This window comes from Lolium perenne, chromosome 6 (genome assembly GCF_019359855.2).
Source record: "Lolium perenne isolate Kyuss_39 chromosome 6, Kyuss_2.0, whole genome shotgun sequence".
Taxonomy (NCBI): Eukaryota; Viridiplantae; Streptophyta; class Magnoliopsida; order Poales; family Poaceae; genus Lolium; species Lolium perenne.
Genome location: NC_067249.2, coordinates 170,926,620 through 170,944,501, shown reverse-complemented (window position 1 = coordinate 170,944,501; position 17,882 = coordinate 170,926,620). Strand labels below are relative to the sequence as shown.

General features: G+C 44.0%; 1 protein-coding gene across 1 annotated transcript in view; it reads right to left on the bottom strand.

Annotated features, from left to right (window-relative positions):
• LOC127306943 (putative nuclear RNA export factor SDE5) overlaps positions 1-17,882 on the bottom strand; it is an 87,714-nt gene that overhangs the window by 36,109 nt on the left and 33,723 nt on the right. The window lies entirely within an intron of this gene.

Sequence of the window (17,882 nt, the reverse complement as noted above, 5' to 3'; positions counted from 1 at the left end):
AGAGCGCAAGGGTACATTGTGCCAACTGACGCCGCTGGACAGGATCTCTTCCGATGCCGTGATTCCAGATGGTGGTACGGGCATGTGGGCAGGCGCGAATGGAGATTGGATCGCTCTTCTTGGCTTTCCCTGGAATTGGGAGCTTGTCAATGTGTACACTGGTCGCCGGATTCCTCTACCAGCAATACGTGAGTTTAAATCCACCCCGGATAAACTTGTGTTCGAGTCTAATGATCAACATCTTCAACTGCTGAAGATAGATATTTGCCGAGTTCCAACAGCTGCTTCAAATTATACTAGTTTCTCTGTTCTTGCCATCTTCAACGCGGCAATTGCAGTCCTTCACTGTGCTTCTAGCCGATGGACAGTTCTTGACAACATGTTCTTAGCGTTCGGCTACTCCGATGCAATCATACACAAGGGTATTGTATTTGCTGTAACTCAGACAGGCGAAGTTTATGCATGGAATCAATTTTCTTGGGGTAATTTTTCTCATCTCATATGATGTGTTTTCGCTATTACCTGCTAGTTTCAGATATAGCTTTAGCCTTTTTCTTTTTGTTGTGCAGTTTTCGTGTCATGCCTGTACCTTTCCCCCTCTATATTCAATCAAAATCAGCAGCGATATGCCTTTGAGTCAAAATAAAGTACTCCCTCATATCCAAATCAAATTGACTCAGCTTTGTCTAGCGAGTGCATCTAGCTAGACAAACTTGATTCAATTAATTTGTGCATATCTAGCTAGATACATCCAGTTGAGTCAATTAATTTGGATCGGAGGTAATATTTTAGCTAGTATCATTATTCATGTATGTAATGAACTAATCAAGTTTTGCTGAACTGACTTCAAGCTGTGCTTTCCTTTGCAAGGTCCTTTGTTGATCAGCACGGCACCTATTCCTCCAGAACTTGATGAACAAGGTCGGTACAATCTTGGCTCCTGGTGGTTAGCACGATCTCCTGATGGTTCTAGACTTTTTCTGGTCCATACCTGGGGCGCATCGACGGGCGGGATTATACTGGACTGGTTCGTATTTTACCCGCTGCTACCTCCGAGGGTCGTCATGGTCGCACTATTAGCGGGTATGGTAAGGGTTTACTTGGCTGCGAGGTGTACAAAGCATGGACACCGATCGGTTGATGCCACCGAGGCCATGGAGGAGGATTATTTCCCTTGGATCATATTCTCTCTTCCTTGGAGTGAACTATCCGATTATCATTCCAGTAGAAGAAGGGGCAGAACATGACCGTCCAAATATGGCGAGAAGCAACTCTGTTTACACATCGCACCATGCAGTAGGCCTTGCATATCCTCCTTCTCCAGAAATTTGCCGTCAGTTTGAATTGAAGACTGCATCGTTGGTTTCCAAACCAACATTAGATGGACATGGCGGCAGGTTCCGTTGTGGTTCATCCCAAGCTTCGCCAACGCCCGGCAATGGAACCTGCCTTCGCGTCACAGTCCGAAAGAAGAAGGGCTGATGTACTTTATGTAATACTCGTGTTGCAATGCAAGATTTGTATCTGTTGAACTATTTCATTTGCATGTTTATCTCTACCTAGGCTACTCCCTTTCCGTAAGTAGTTGTGTTGTACTATCTGTTGAACTATTTCCTTTGCCTGTTATCTCTACCTAGGCTACTCCTCCGTAGTTGTTAAATTGATGTAATGATCCTACAACGCAGGCTACACTGGGCGTGTGGCCTGTAATATTATCAAACACCTTTTGTACTCGTTCTAGTAAGCATTTCACACGATAGCTCACATAATTAAAGTACTCCTACAACGTATTAGTTGAAAGATATCTCTCATAATTAAGTAGCCCTCTTTGAGCTTATGCGAAACATAAATGACTATTTTAGAAATATATACTCTCGTCACAAGATTATATTAAAAACAATGGTACGTAGTTCTATTAGAAAAAAAAGGTGTGAATAGTAGAATGATGTAGAAGTGTTTTTTGAGGTCTGTGCATAGCTAGTGTTCATTGTGCAAAAGCATTTAGACTAGTCACAATGGGAAGTATCATAGACTAGTATCATACATACTCCCTCCGTCCTCAAATAAGTGGACATCTAGCCTCAAACTTTGTCCATGAAAGAGTGTACTTCTATGTTCCCAATGTACTTTAAATTAGCAAAAGTTATTTCTCTCTCATCGCATGGAAATCAAACCCAATAATATTCAACACATGTTATCTTAATTTTGTACATGCACTTAGCCTATTGGAGATGAAATAATTAAAGAGGAGAGAGATGTTGGTTGCATCTTCCCAATGCAATTTTTCTCTCTTTTTTACTAATTTACCTTGAAAATCCCGCACGCCCACTTATTTATGGACGGAGGGAGTATGATACTAGTTTATGATACAACACCTACAATGCATAGTATCATGAATTAGTATCATAGTTCCATTCTATTTAATGTTTTGTAGAATCTCAATGCAAATATGTGTACATGATGTGTTTGCCTCTAAAATTTCTAGTTTTACGTGCTATGATACTGTATCTACCTATGATACTAATTTCACCTCTCTCATCATTAATTGATGTGCCACATAAGATTTATACCTACATGACATGCATGATACTACTACTACCTATGATACTCCCATTGTGGCTAGTCTTAGTTGAAGCAAAACCGAGCCGTGGCCCGCCCAACCTAGAAAAATTAAGCCTATGTTATTTGTAAAATTCAGCGTAATATTAGCTCATTTTACTTTCTCTCAGCTTGTTGTCCCTCCAACCTTTCTTGTCAAGCTTCACCGCTATGCAAAAGGCTAAGAGCATCCACTATGTTGTCCACAAGACCTATCTACAAGGAAAAAGTAGTTGATAAGGTTGTAGTGGAGGTTATCCACAAGTAATATTTCCTTGGGCTGCATGATTCGTAGGAATAGGAAAAAACATATGATTAGTATGGCATGCCTAGTCGAATCCTGTAGGAAGATGAGTTCTCTTTGATTCAGCCAAAGTAATTATCAATGAGATATGACCTCATGTTTATTTTCTATAGGATTATTTCCTATAGGATATGTTCCCATGAATCAAACAACTAGCTGGTGTAGGAAAAAATCCCGTAGAATCAAACAACTAGCAATCAAAAATAATTTATCTCTCATGCCTCTGTCGTGCATGTGGGTACACCAATAGCATATACATGTTGGTCCCATCTTAATGCTAAGGTTCAGTTCATCATACATAGTGGGAAACTTCACAAGATAAATGGGACCCAAGTTATGGCGAAAGTTAATATTATTACTATATATATACACACATAGTTTCATTCGATTTGAATTATAGGTTTGTGAGCAAATATATATTTAGTTTGAACTAGTGCTCGAGTACGTAAAAAGCTATTTAATCACAAGCTTCATAGATTTTAAAACAAGGCATCTACATATTACTAGATTTTTTCAAAATTTTCAGAATAGTTTTTTTTTAGCTTTGAAATAAGAGATAGTTTGGAACGTTGGATCTCAAATGGATGGTAGATGGTGGCACATAGTCACAATGTATCTTGGAAGCATCAAGTCACTGAAGCTCTGTCCGGTTTCCAAACCAAGCTAAGAAAGGCATTGAAAATGAAGTTCTGCTCTAAAACATCTCTCATTCCATTATGGTGCTCGCGTTAGCGATTGCATGCTGCCCACGTGTTAAGGTACGTGTCTCTGGCATGTAGAGAACTACGATTATTTGCGAAAAATATATCGAAATGGAAACTGTAAAAAAAAACCTCTCTGGTCAACCTGATGTGACGAGACATCACTGCACCAAACGTCGTCGCAAATTTATAGATGGGTGGCGTGCTAGTATACCAACAGTCAAATCGGTGCCCAGTCGCAGCAGCAGCCTAGAGTACTACCTAGTTTTTGCCCCTTGCATGTCTATCATCTTCTTCTTCACCCTCCCAGAATCACGCGCACGCGCAGTATCTCGATCCCCACCACGCCGCATCGTTCCTTCCATAGCGCTCGCCCTCTCCTCCGAAATCCCCACGCGCGGTTGCATCCGCCATCCTCCTAAATCCATCTTCACGTGATGAATTATTCTAGGCTTTGCCGGGCGGCGGGAAGGCCACTGGGAGGCTCTCACCGGCGACAACACCGACCTCATCGCTGCGCATCTGGACGTTACCTACACCGTCCGACTTGCCGCATGTTCCAGGGAGCTCTATGACCGGATCAGCAAGGATGAAGGTAAGATGCACCATTGGGGTGAACCCTGCCTGCTGATGCCTCCGCCTGCTTATTGGTTCGATAAACACTGGGATTGGGCGACATCATCTCGTCTGCATGATACCGTGTACGACCTGGTGCCCCTCGACCATCCTCGCCGTTCTGTCGCCCTGCCGTTCATGCACGACAGAAAATGGCTTGGCGCGAACGGCGACTGGATCGCCGCCGCCGATCATAATGGGTACCAGTGGTGCCTCGTGAACGTCTACACCGAGCGACATATCCCCCTTCCATCCCTACCTGCTTCGAAGATCGATCATTGTAGTTTTTCATATGAACCTGCATACTCTTTTAACTTGGGTCCAACAATTGATTTGTTGAAGATTGTAATCTGCCAAGTGCCCACAAAAGGTGGGAGGTACGCAGATTACAAGCTCATCGCCTTGTTCGACAAAACGATTTTCTACCTTGAAGGGGGTGGCGACTGGAGAATGCTGGAGGCCCTTACACCTGCACCTGATTATCCAAATTACTGTGATGCCATTGAACTTGGTGGCCACGTTTTTGCTGTGGACGAAACTGACGGCTCCACGTACTTCTGGGACACCGCAAATGGTATTTTTTCAGTCCTTTTGCATTGCATGATACACTGCCTTAACCAATGAAGTTATTAATGAACTACCTTGTTTATATTTTACCTTTCTTAAATGACTTAATGATCACACCCCCTTTTGCTGAATATGAATGAACCGTTGCTTGCAATGAATTAGTAGTACTAATTAGCCACCAACAAACATAGTATGCTCAGTATGTGATTGCATTCCTGAATTAGTAACTCTACGCCAATGAAGAATATGGATGTAATTAACCAGTATCTCAAAAGATAATGTAGCACTATGAAGGCACCCTTTTTGATAACCTTTTACACCCATTGTTTCATATATAACTAATTGATTTTGCCTCCAAAAGGAGGACGAGAGACCCCCGCCATCTGCATCAGAGAGATGCATAAGGACTTTCATAAGTATATGACTTAACGATCACATCCTTTATCTTAATATGAATGAACCGTTGCTTGCAATGAATTAGTACTAGTCAGTCATCAGCAAACATAGTATACTCCGTATGTGAATGCATTCCTGAATTAGTAACTCTATGCAACTGCAGAATATGGATGTAATTAACAAGTATCTCAAATGTTAACGTAGAAACAGAAAAATAGAAGAAAATCGTTTGTAATTACATGCGTAGCTTATATTTTTTAGAGATCGGGGAAAAAGCGTTGATTGGATGTACCTACATGCAGATCAAACAGTTCTTTGTTTATATCGGTGAACAGTCTGCAAAATGGTATAATTAATTTTGTTTTTGATACATTATTTCTCCCATTTTCTTGAATAGATTTCAGTTTCCCATAATTATCTTTGATTAGTGATTGTGACGTCCCCTCATTCAAAATAACTCAGGTTATCTTTTTCCTAATTCAGTGTTATTTAAGTTTGAGTAAGTTTACGACTAATATCTACAACCTCATATATATATATAAGATTTAGCACCTTGTGCCTAGCAAAGTTAGCTGCCTGTAGTCCCCTGTATAGTTCTTTCTTTTTGCTTTCTCAGTTTTTCGTAGCCTTGCTACAACCCTGTATGCTCTAATATATAATGATGCACGACTAGGCATGTGTTCGAGAAAAGAAAATCTAAATATCTTTTGTAATATATGAACCTATATTGATGTTTTAGATGTTGGTAGTATAACTTTCAATAAACTTGAACAGACTTAAATCAGTTTAACTTAGCACAACCATATGGCGTACCTTTTTTAGAACGCGAAAATGAGGTAAACAAATACCATGTGTACCCTTTACTATCAATAGTAGAGAAGAGATTATGAACCTTCAACTCTAAAATGCAAATTCTTCTACTGAATGGATAGCTGCATCTGATACCTATTTTGCAAATGTTACCAGACTTGGGGTTAGCTATAAAAAGGCATTTCTTTCTTGTGAAGCTTAATACACTACCAACACAACCAAAAGTCCGAACTGATCGCAAGGGCGGCAATTTTAGGATAAATTGCGAAAGCCAGGACTCGAACTCGAGACCCTGGCTCTGACACCATGTCAAGCTTCATCGACTAGCCAACGCAACCAAAAGTCCGAACTGATGGAAAGGTCTAGGAAATCCACTTATACAGTTAAACATTTCTTACCCTTCGGGTGGTCACAGGGAAGCTCTCTACTATATCACTTAAGACAAAGGGAATTAACTACAGCACAGGACTTAAACTTAAGATGATATATATTTGTCAAAATTTGAATGTATCTATATGCTTTCACTGTCTAGATACATCTGAATTTGGACAAATCTCAGACACTTTCGGTGGGACAGAGGTAGTATATAAGCGTGTATACACTAACTAGTGTCTAGTTTTGGCGAAGTTAAGACTAGTTTCGTGGGATGGATGCAAAAGATAACCGATATATTGGACACTCGATTTGAACACATGACCAATGTCCTTAGCTTACATAGTCGTATTTATACTCGTGAGCATGAACGATGAACAATGCTGCTGTTTGAATATGGTTGCCGCAACACCCTATTCGTCTCCATTTCTAATATTGCGTAAAACCCGATGCTCCCGTTTGTAATCCCGCCACCGGTGGTGGATGATCAGCGATGCGTGGTTCCTCGCTCCATCTCGCTGTTGGCAAGCGATTGATGATCATCATACAGTAAACAACATTGGGATTGCCAATCGAAGTACCTCGACATTCCCTATGCCGCTAATGGGCTTCGGCTACGGCGATATCCTCCTGTTGCCACCTACGTCTTTGAGCAGGATCCCTTATCTACTGCACGTGCAGGAGACTCTCTTTGGAGGCAGGTTAACAGCCTCGGCGACCACTCTCTGTTCCTCGGACTCAATTACCCGATCATTGCCAATCTGAAGAAGCGTGAATCCAAAGCTCTTGATGGCACATTGGTTCCATTCATGAGGAAAAAATGCGTCTACACAAAGATACCGGAAGTTTCTTCATAATGATTACCCTAAAATTTTGCGCTGCAACCTCCAAATGAGATGAAGGTGAGACTGTGGGAGTTATCAGCCTTCCCAGAGATGGTTGGGGTAGTGTCCGACAAGCGGCTATGTGGTTTAAGCCTGCTTTAAACATTGCCCGTTCGGTGTTACCTTTAAAAAAACACTGACGCACTTTTTATTATGCTTGAAGTGTTGAGAAGTAGTACATCGTTTTTAGTACGTACTAGTTTGAATTAGTTTATTTGAACACTGCCCTGCTTTTGTATTTCGTGTTGCCTTCATATTATAACCCATGCATGGATGTTTTAGGATTGACTTTATTTCAGCACTATAATTACAATGTGTGTACGTCCTTTATAATATAGCCACCTCTTGTTGTGCCAAAAAGAAGGCACATACCAACACATGACTTTGGTTGTGCATGTGCGGTCCGCACAATGTAGCTACCCAGTTGAAAACGTCAAATTAAGCTGGTCCGCACAATGTAGCTACCCAGTTGAAAACGTCAAAAAAAAATAGCCACCTCTTGTTGATCATACTCATGAGAGGACCATTCCTATTTTTTTCGCCGCTAAAGGGTAAAGTACATCCACGGGGGCGGTGATTCTTGCTGCAGAGCTACTAAACATGCATCAACTACGAGCAAGGAAGTAGATGAGCGACCTAGGTGATCGTGCGGACCCCACTTGTGGACCAAAGAAAAACATGTCAATACGGAACAGATGTACATACGACAACTCCTATATGATATGTGTATGTACGATTGAGCATCTCTGGAGGTGTCTTGCCACCTGCCACCTCACACGAAGGGTTTGGATCTTGTGTTTCGTACACGGATCGGACTGAAATTGTCGTGTGCATAGCAAGGTTCATGTCAATAAGGCTGAGTTTGGCATCTAAGTCTAGGCAACAAATACTTTTGGGTTCCAACGGCCATCTACATGGTATTTGCTATTGGCCTACTTGCTCCATTGTCAAGCCCAATAACTAGAAATGGGCCTTTCTGCTCATGCAATGTCGGCCCTTTTCTAAAGAACCACAGATCCTATGATTGCCAAAAAACAAAAACACGGAGATTCTACATAAAAGTTGTATGTATTTATTTTGAATTATTGGGTTGCAATTTTTGAAACTGCTCATGGCCAATATGAAAATCCTTGATCGCTCCATACCCACATGGATCACGGCATTTTTAAAAATTCATAAAGTGGATTTGAAATTTAAAACATATCCTAATAATTCCATGATATATATTCTATTAACTTGCAAGATCTTGGAGCGAAAGAGCTTGTATTAGTCTGCAAAAATAATACAGATAAACCTGTCATTAACAAGAAATGAAGGTTTATCGTCCAAAGAGGATGCCATGTGGGACCCATGAGCCAGCAGCGTCCTCAACATTTCAAATGCGGTAGGATATCCAAAAAAGAAGAAGCAAGTATCCCGAAAATAGGGGTCAAAAATAAATCATAGAAAGGAAACATTTATAGTTCAGAGAGTCTGACATGTGGGACAGATCTGCCAGCAGCATCCTCATCATTTCAAAGTCGGCAGAGGATCAAAAGAAAAAAGGCAAATAGCCAGAAATTAGGGGTCAAAAGTAAATCCAACAAAGGAAACTTTTATTCTTCATAGAAGATGACATGTGGGACCGACCTGCCAGCATCGTCCTCATCGTTTCAAAGGCCGCAGGTGATCAAAAGAAAAAAGGCAAATATCCAGAAATTAGGGGTAAAAAATAAATCCAACAAAGGAAAGGTTTATTGTTCATAGAGGCTGACATGTGGGACCCATGAGCCAGCAGCCTCCTCAATTTCAAAGGCGGCATAGGATCGAAAGAAAAAGGCAAGTGACCAAAAATCAGGGGGTAAAAAAAATCCAAGAAAAGAAACTTTATTGTACATAGATGATGAAATGCGGGTCCCATGAGGCAGCTACTTACTCAACGTTTCAGAGGCGGCATGAGATCGAAAGAAAAAGGAAAGTGACCAAATATCAGGAGCAAAAAATAATCCAAGAAAAGAAACTTTTATTGTACATAGAGGATGACATATGGGTCCCATTTTGCAGCAGCGGTCTCAACGTTTCAAAGGCGGCATGAGATCGAAAGAAAAATGCAAGTGCCAAAACATCAGTAGCAAAAAATAAACGAAGAAAAGAAACTTTATTGTACATAGAGTATGACATGCGGGTCCCATTTTTCAAGATGGTCTTAACGTTTCCAAGGCGCACGGGATCGAAAGAAAAAGGAAGTGACCAAATATCAGGAGCCAAAAATAATCCAAGAAAAGAAACTTTATTGTACATAGAGGATGACATGCGGGTCCCATTTTGCAGCAGGGGTCTCAACGTTTCCAAGGCGGCACGGGATCAAAAGAAAAAGGAAGTAACCAGAAATCAGGGGTAAAAATAATTCCAAGAAAGGAAACTTTTCTTCTACATAGAGGATGACTTGCGGGACCCACGAGCCAGCAGCTTCCTCAACGTTTCAGAAGCGGCATGATACCGAAAGAAAAAGGCAAGTGACAAATATCAGGTCCCAAAAATAATCCAAGAAAAAACGTTTATTGTACATAGAGGATGACATGCGGGTCCCATTTTGCAGCAGCGTTCTCAACGTTTCAAAGTTGGCATGAGATCGAAAGAAAAAGGCAAGTGACAAATATCAGGAGCCAAAAATAATCCACGAAAGAAACTTTTATTGTGCATAGAGGATGACATGCGGGTCCCATCATGCAGCAGCGGTCTCGACGTTGCCAAGGCGGCATAGGACCAAAAGAAAAAGGAAGTAGGCAAAAATTAGGGGGTCAAAAATAAACTCCAAAAAAAGAAAGTTGATTGTACATAGAGGATGACATGCGGGTCCCATGAGTCAGCAGCTTACTCAACGTTTCCAAGGTAGCAGGGGATCAAAAGAAAATCAGAGGGTGAAAGAAATCCAAGAAAAGAAAGTTTTATAGTACATAGAGGATGACATGCGGGTCCCATGAGCCAGCAGGTTCCTCAACGTTTCAAAGGTGGCATGAGATCGAAAGAAAATGTCAAGTGACCAAATATCAGGAGCCAAAAATAATAATCCAAGAAAAGTAATTTTTATTGTACATAGAGGATGACATGTGGGTCCCATTTTGCCGCAGCGGTCTCAGCGTTTCGAAGTCGGCATAAGATGGAAAGAAAAAGGCAAGTGACAAATATCAGGAGCCAAAAATAATCCAAGAAAAGAAATTATTGTACATAGAGGATGACATGCGGGTCCCATTTAGCAGCAGAGTTCTCAACGTTTCCAATGCGGCACAGGACCAAAAAAAAGGAAGTAGCCAGAAATCAGGGGGTCAAAAAAATCCAAGAAAAGAAAGGTTTCAATTGGGCTGCATCTGGCCGTCTGGGCCTTCGAACTATCCTGCTGACGCCTTTGGACTCGTACAATTTCAGCCCACTCCAAAACAGGAAAGTCCTATGCTTCGCAAAAACAAAAAACAAGGAGATTCAACATATAAGTTTGTTTATTTAAAAATAAAGATTTATTTTTTCCGCTTGCAATAGCTCAGAGCGAAATACACTGTTTATTGTCTGCAAAATAATCAAGATATCACATGTTTTTGTACGGGGAGGCTGACATCGGGGACCCATGAGCCAGCATCGTCGTCAACGTTTTAAAGACGGCAGAGGATCGAAAGAAAAAATAAACCAAAAATCAGTTGGTAAAAAAAATAAAAATAAACATTTATCGTTCTGAGAGGATGACATGCGGGACCCATGAGGCAAAGACATCCTCAACGATTCCAAGGCGACGAGGGGATCAAAAGAAAAAAAGGAAATATCTAGAAATTAATTAGGGGTTCAAAATAAATCCATCAAAGGAAAGTTTTATTGTTCATAGAGGATGACATGTGGGACCAACTCGCCAACAAATGCGTTCTCATCGTTTCAAAGGGGGCAGGAGATCAAAAGAAAAAGGCAAGTAGCCAGAAATTAGGGTAAAAATAACTCCAAGAAAGGAAACTTTTATTGTTCGTAGAGGATGACATGCGGGACCCATGAGCCAAAGCCTTACTTAAAGTTTCAAAGGCGGCATGAGATCGAAAGAAAAAGGCAAGTGACAAAATATCAGGAGCCAAAGATAATCCAAGAAAAGAAACTTTATTTACATAGAGGATGACATGTGGGTCCCATTTTGCAGCAGCGGTCCCAACGTTTCAAATGCGGCTTGAGATCAAAAGAAAAAGAAAGTAGCCAGAAATTAGGGGGTAAAAAAAATCCAAGAAAATAAAGTTGATGGACATAGAGGATGACATGCGGGTCCCATGAGCTAGCAGGTTCCTCAATGTTTCAAACGTGGCATGAGATCGAAAGAAAAAAGGCAAGTGACCAAATATGAGGAGCCAAAAATAATTCAAGAAAAGAAAGTTTTATAGTACATAGAGGATGACATGCGGGTCCCATGATCCTGCAGGTTCCTCAACGTTTCAAACGTGGCATGAGATCGAAAGATAAAGGCAAGTGACCAAATATCAGGAGCCAAAAATAATTCAAGAAAAGAAACTTGATTGTACATAGAGGATGACATGCGGGACCCATTTAGCAGCAGCGGTCTCACCGTTTGAGAGGCTGCACGGGATCGAAAGAAAAAGGCAAGTGACCAAATATCAGGAGCCAAAAATAATCCAAGAAAAGAAATTCTATTGTACATAGAGGATGACATGTGGGTCCCATTTTGCAGCAGCGGTCTCAACATTTCCAAGGCGGCACAGGACCAAAAGAAAAATGAAGTAGCCAGAAATAAGGGGGTGAAAAAAATCCAAGAAAAGAAAGATTTCAATTGGGCTGCATCTGGACATCTGGGCCTTCGAACTATCCTGCTGGGCCTTTTGACTCGTACAATTTCAGCCCACTCCAAAACAGGAAAGTTCGGATTTTTCTAAAAAAAACAGGAAAGTCCTATGCTTCGCAAAAACACAAAACAAGGAGATTCAACATATAAGTTTGTTTATGTAAAAATAAAGATTTAATTTATCCGTTTGCAATAGCTCAGAGCGAAATACAATGTTTATTGTCTGCAAAATAATCAAGATATCACATGTTTCTTGTACGGGGAGGCTGACATCGGGGACCCATGAGCCAGTAGCGTCATCAACGTTTTAAAGGCGGCAGGGGATGGAAAGAAAAAATAAACCAAAAATCTGTTGGTAAAAAATCCAAGAAAAGAAACATTTTCGTTCTGAGAGGATGACATGCGGGACCCATGAGGCAGCAGCATCCTCAGCGTTTATTGTTATAGAGGTTGACATGTGGGACCCGTGAGCCAGCAGCGCCCTGAACGTTTTAAAGGCTGCAGGAGATCGAAAGAAAAAATAAGCCAAAAATCGTTTGGTCAACAAAATCCAAGAAAAGAAACATTTACCGTTCTGAGAGGATGACATGCGGGACCCATGAGGCAGCAGCATCCTCAACGATTCCAAGGCGGCAGGGGATCAAAGGAAAAAAGGAAATATCCCAAAATTAATTAGGGGTTCAAAATAAATCCATCAAAGGAAACTTTTATTGTTCACAGAGGATGACATGTGGGACCGACCTGCCAACAATGTCCTCATCGTTTCAAAGGGGGCAGGAGATCAAAAGAAAAAGGCAAATAGCCAGAAATTAGGGGTCAAAAATAACTCCAAGAAAGGAAACTTTTATTGTTTGTAGAGGATGACATGCGGGACCCATGAGCCAGCAGCTTACTCAACATTTCAAAGGCGGCATGAGATCGAAAGAAAAAGGCAAGTGACAAAATATCAGGAGCCAAAGATAATCCAAAAAAAACTTTATTGTACATAGAGGATGACATGCGGGTCCCAATTAGCAGCAGCGGTCTCAACGTTTCAAATGCGGCTTGAGATCAAAAGAAAAAGAAAGTTGATTGTACATAGAGGATGACATGCGGGTCCCATGAGTCACAGCTTACTCAACGTTTCCAAGGCGGCGAGGATCAAAAGGAAAAGGAAATAGCCAAAAATCAGAGGGTGAAAAAAAACCCAAGAAAATAAACTTTTATAGCACATAGAGGATGACATGCGGGTCCCATGAGCCAGCAGGTTCCTCAACGTTTCAAACGTGGCATGAGATCGAAAGAAAAAGGCAAGTGACCAAATATCAGGAGCCAAAAATAATTCAAGAAAAGAAACTTGAGTGTACATAGAGGATGACATGCGGGTCCCATTTAGCAAGAAAGTGTATCACCGTTTGAGAGGCTGCACGGGATCGAAAGAAAAAGGCAAGTGACCAAATATCAGGAGCCAAAAATAATCCAAGAAAATAAATTTTATTGTACATAGAGGATGACATGCGGGTCCCATGAGCCTGCAGAGTCCTCAACGTGGCATGAGATCGAAAGAAAAATGCAAGTGACAAATATCAGGAGCCAAAAATAATTCAAGAAAAGAAACTTGATTGTACATAGAGGATGACATGCGGGTCCCATTTAGCAGCAGCGGTATCACCGTTTGAGAGGCTGCACGGGATCGAAAGAAAAAGGCAAGTGACCAAATATGAGGTTCCAAAAAAAATCCTAGAAAAGAAAGTTTTATAGTACATAGAGGATGACATGCGGGTCCCATTTAGCAGCAGCGGTCTCACCGTTTGAGAGGCGGCAGGGGATCGAAAGAAAAAGGTAAGTGACCAAATATGAGGTGCCAAAAAAAATCCAAGAAAAGAAAGTTTTATAGTACATAGAGGATGACATGCGGGTCCCATTTAGCAGCAGCGGTATCACCGTTTTAGAGGCGGCAGGGGATCGAAAGAAAAAGGCAAGTGACCAAATTTGAGGTGCCAAAAAAAACTCCAAGAAAATAAAGTTGATTGCTCATAGAGGATGACATGCGGGTCCTGTCGTTGCCTAATCGACGGTACCTCGGAGGAGGGATCCTCACGAGGGGGAGAAGAAGTAGGGGCCATAGGGCGGAGTGCACACGGGACGGTGGTACGCGAGTTACCCAGCTTCGGAACACCTGCACGATGACAGGGCCTACTGCTGCTTGTCTGGAATTATCTGGGCGCTTTCGCGTTGTTACAATGAGTTGTGGTTGTCCTGAACGTGCACGTGAACGTGAACGTGAACGTCAACATGAACGTGCCTCTAGGGCTCCCAGGATCCGGCTTATAAAGGCGCACGGATCTAGGGTTTACATGGAGAGTCCTAGCCGGATTACAGATAGCCTAGCTACGGTACAATATCTTGCCGTGCACGTCACGGATCCGCCTTCCATACACGTCGTACTGGATCCGGGTTCCTCATGGGCCTCCCTGGATCCGGGTCACTCCTAGGTCGGTACGGATCCGGCCTGCTGATCCTGGGCTGGACTTCTTCCTTCATGATCAACAGCAACTGGGCCGCCCGATGGGCCACATGCCTCATCACCGTCTGTGGGCCACCCGGGCTTGCCGGATCTAGGCACTGTCGATGGTACACCCATGAAGTATACCCACAACAGTAGCCCCCAGAGTTCTCCGAGTTTCCCCTGCGGTTTCCGACTTGCTGGTCCATCATGATCTCCGGCAAACGTTGGTAACGCGGAGAAACTTGAAGAGCTCCAACTTTGCATTTTCTTCTTTTTCCAACTTATAGCCGGAAAATGCTCCCATCCCGAGGGACTTCATCCATCGACGTTCCAAAGAACATTTCCGGGTTACTCCCTGCTTGAACGTAAGCCAATCTTATCTTCACAGAATCACCCGGAATCTTAAAAGACTCTAACGGTTTCGGAAATCCTTCATCTTCAGATCATGCTTAACAACGGAAGTTCCGTGTTTCCCGCGCACAACTTCCTCATTTCCCGCGCTAAAGTTTCGCAGATGCAAATCTTCAGCCGGAATTTTCGGGAGTGCATGGTTAAGTTACCTCCACGTCGTTTTACCGCATTTGACCTAAACACGTGTCATCCATCCAACGGCGCGACCGTTCAGTTTCCACCGTTGGATCCGGATCCCGAATCTCCGAGCGCGGCCTATAAATACCCCGCGGCCCGGTAAAAATTCATTCTTTCACCCCCTCTCACCACATCGTCTTCCTCCTCGCGCCGCGCCCCGCCAGATCTTGATTCCGGCGAACTTCGCCCGGTGAACTTCGAGTGCCGCCGAACCAAGGCTTCCTCGCTCCAAGATTCTCACGTTTGATCGGAAACTTACTCCGCCGCCGATTCGTGGTCACGCGGGCCGATTTCCTTCAAGTTCGGCGACCTCATCTTCCGCCGGAGCTCCGTCGCACCACCGCGCCATTAGCGGTAAGTACGCCGGACTTGTAGAAGACAACCTAGTGTAGAAGATAGGCTTAGTGATCCGGGTACTCAGACACTTTGTATGGGTGCAGCCGGAAGCATGCCACTCGAATCGTCACTTTGCACTGGTAGCTCTTCGAGTAGCCGGATCCCAACCAAATAGAACCCATATGCCCGGATCCTATATCATTCCCGCCACCGTATGTTTCCGACATCAGACTAGCTCAACCTTTTTCCGCATCTTCCAAAGACCGCTCCAAGCCGGATCCCTACCCTCCAAGAGCTCCAAGAAGAACTCGAGGGACAAGCTCGGATGGCAGCAAAGGTGCAGGAGGCGGAAAACAAGAGGGCGTCCAAGGCCCGGATCCGTGAAGGAGAACGAGGTCAATGGTGGCCTTGCGCAACCACCGACGTGGAGCTTAGAGAGCTCCAGAACGAGGGAATGATCTCCACACACTGGAGTTTCGTTCGTGACTCCGACGCTCCCAAGCCAGAAGCCGGAGAAGTTGTCATGACCAAGGCTTGGGTGGAACGCGGACTTTCACTCCCTTGTTCGGAATTTTTCCTCTCCATCCTCAACACCTACGGGCTCCAGCCCCACAACATTTGCCCCAATTCATACCTTCTCTTGTCCAACTTCGTGACTCTCTGCGAAGGACATCTTGGGATCCGGCCAGACGTCAAGTTGTGGCAATTCTTTTTCCGAGTGAAGAAAGAAACTAAGGACAAAGCAATGGTGAACTGCGGAAGCATGACGTTTATGCTCCGCCCTAATCGTATGTATCCTCCCCACGATTCACACGAGTCCGTCCGGTACTGGAACGCCGGATGGTTCTACGAGAAGAATGCTCCAGTCCCGGAAGTCCACGAAGGCACCGCCTCGATTCGTCAACGAACCTCCGGAAGAACTTGCAAGCTGGAGCTTCGTCCCTTCACTCGCCCTGACTCCGATCTTGGAAAAGGCCGCGCGGAGAATCTCCTGGCTAGTCCACGACGGACTGACCGGAGCCCAGCTCACACTTAGCTGGTTTTCCCGGAGAATCCAGCCTCTACGCTACAACGCGCGCCTGATGTGCGCTTATACTGGGGCGGATGATCTTCTCCGGGTTACCCGCCACGATCTTCCGGCCGACTCTCTGAAGAGAAGGTTCAAGACGCTGGTGAAGATTCCGAGGGGCCAACAGGTCCCGGAACTGTTCAAGGATATTTACACGAACGATCAGTGTCCTCCGGTAAGCTTTGTTCTTTCCGTTGCTTCAAACTTCCCAAGTTTTTTGATGTTTAACTCTAACTCTTGTTCATTTTCCTTCCAGCTCAACACTTTGGCGGAGGAAAACTTCCGCACCATCATTCGCGTCCCCGTCACCGGCGACACGGCGGAGGAGGCTCCGGAAGACGACGAGGAGGAAGAGGACTGTGCACCCCGCAAGGCGGCCTCGACCTACAAAGCGTTCCCGCGCCAAAGCTTCCGGCTCTGAAGCCGGAGCTAGCGGCGAGGCCTCCGCCAAGAAGCCGAAGACGACAAAACCACCTCCGCTAGACTCAAGGAAAGCGGAGCGTGCGCGTCTAAGAATGCTCTCGACAGCTGGCCAGGGCACACGCCCCATCATCCCCAGCGCCCCGTAAGTTTCCGAGCATGATGCAATTTTAACTTAGCGAAATTATCTCTTGTCTAAACCCTTTCACTTGTTTGCAGGAATCCGAAAACCGCTGCCACGCGGACCACCAGCCAGGAGCCCATCACAAAATACATGAAGAAATCTCCGGCTGTTGGTCCCTCTACTCCAGTTCCACCAAGCGTCTCCCACCCAACTCCCCAACCGTCGCCCCCTCAGGCTGATCCATCTCCCCCACCTGCCGCAAACACTCCACCGGAAATAATTCCGGTTAGCAGCGGGCATGCGGGCGAAGAAGATCCTAAGGCCAAAGGCCCTGCCCAAGAAGAGGCGGAAAAACAAGGTCAAGGAGAGGTTGAAGTAACTTCTTCCGAGAAAGCTGGAGAGGGCGCTGGCGACATGGTCGTTTTTCCGAAGAACTTTGGAGATCCGGCTGACACCACTTCCACCCCCAAGGCGTATGCCACTAAGTTTTTTAACAAGCTGACTGAGGCGGAGAAGTGGGAACTTGAACAAGACCTGCTCAACGCCATGCTGAACAACGCCTGGGGGAAGCCGGATTCCAGGACATCGGAGATCCAGGACTTCAAGAAAAACATTGGCCAGTTCTGCGATCAACTTATCTGCAAGCAAAAGGTACTCCCCAGTAGCCCCCAAGCATGTAGGCGGAAACTCAAAAAGTAGTTAGCGCTTAAATGCTTAGAGAAAAATTACTTCCGGGAAAGTTTTTTAGAATGGACCAGTAGCCCCCAAGCATTATGGCGGAAAAGTTCCGGCAATGATGCTTTAAA